A 1,571-nucleotide genomic window follows, 5' to 3' on the forward strand; every position below is an offset into this window, starting at 1 on the left:
GATCAAATAAAATAAACAGCTAATTCAAATATTTGTTCAGACTTCTCACCAGCCATTATTGATCAGAAAAAATGAACGTTTTTTTGTTCCATAAAAGGCACGCATTCCATAGTGTAGTAATACATCACATGTATAAAATATTTTTGTATAAGTGAAATAAAAAATACATCAATTATTATAAAAATGACGATAACACTGATGAAACGAAATTTCAAACGGCAACAGGAAATACGTACAATATCATGTATACGAGTAGCTGAATGAATAATATCTGAACGAAAAATTTTCAAAAATAAATCAAACGTTTCGATTACTGTCACAGAATTTAATATTGTCAAACCGAGTGTACACGTGGCAATTATAAACATTACAATACGGCAAATACCAAAAACAAAAATAAAAATAATGAAAAACCTCGGCAAAGGCTTGTGAGTGTTATAATAATATCACGTCAACGGTCACTTGCGCCGACTGTGGTGGTGTGATGGTGGGGCCGAGACACGTTGAGATTCCAATTGGAATCGAGCGGTATGGGTGACGCGGCGATAGCCTTTTCCACGGACTTTTCGTCTTTGAAAAATAGAAACGCATAGTTGTGCGACATCTTGGCGCCGGTCTGCTTGTTGTAGCCCTCGTAAACCTTGACGTAGGTGACTTCGCCAAACCGCTCGAACAACAATTTGAGCTGCCCGTACTTGACGTGTAACGGCACGCATCCGATGAACAACTGACGGGGGTTGACCTTGCCGGAAGCGACGTTTTGCTGTATTTGGCCGGCGCTACCAACACCGGGCGGCCCGACGCCTTTGACACAAGAAGAGCAGATCGCGGTGAACCGGATGCCAAGGGTGTTGGCCGTGAAACGCGACCGGAGAGCGGCCAACTCGGCCTGATCGGGTCTGCCGTTGTCAGCGCCGTTTCCGTTGGACGTGGTCGGCGAACAGCCGTCGATTTTATTCGACAACGGTGAATCCGAACACGAAGACGTGGGCGAATATAAAAACGGAAACAGTGGATTTGACGATGACGCGACAGTGGTGTACGTCGACGGAAATGGCGGCTGCTGCGACGGTGACTTGGACGACGAGGAGGTGGACGACGGCGAAGGCGGCGATGGTGGCGAGGACGTGGACGACGTCGCGCACAACGACGACGCCGACGACAAGACGCCGATTCCGGACAGGTTAACGAAAATATTATCAAGGAACCGCAGCAGCAGCAGGATATGGTGCGAAGACGTCGGCGTCAGCCGGCGCGACAGATCGAACCAATGCGTAGCCCTACGATTGGACTGTCGGTGTTGTCGAGGCGACCGCGACGGCCGGTGGACGAGCACGCGACCGCGCACAAAATGCTGCCGACCGGCTGGCCGCGCGAACGCCGGTGCCCGTGGCCGGTCGTGACCTGTCGCGGACGCGCCCGACGGGCTGATCGCCGTGCGGCTGCCGAGGACGGGCGGCCGGCGGCAGATACTGATCCCACTGGCGGGCGGCCGGCCGCCGGCCGTCGTCCAACCACTTTACTGAACACCGATGCCGGCGGCCGCAGCTCGGAATGGGCCACGACGACGG

At 52.1% G+C, this 1,571-nt stretch overlaps 1 pseudogene; it reads right to left on the bottom strand.

Annotated features, from left to right (window-relative positions):
• Window positions 1–1,280, bottom strand: part of LOC112603115 — a 6,409-nt pseudogene extending 5,129 nt beyond the window's left edge.
• Window positions 1,281–1,571: the final 291 nt, after the last annotated feature.

The sequence above is a fragment of the Melanaphis sacchari genome, unplaced genomic scaffold (genome assembly GCF_002803265.2).
Source record: "Melanaphis sacchari strain LSU unplaced genomic scaffold, SCAv2.0 Contig967_pilon_pilon, whole genome shotgun sequence".
Classification (NCBI taxonomy): domain Eukaryota; kingdom Metazoa; phylum Arthropoda; class Insecta; order Hemiptera; family Aphididae; genus Melanaphis; species Melanaphis sacchari.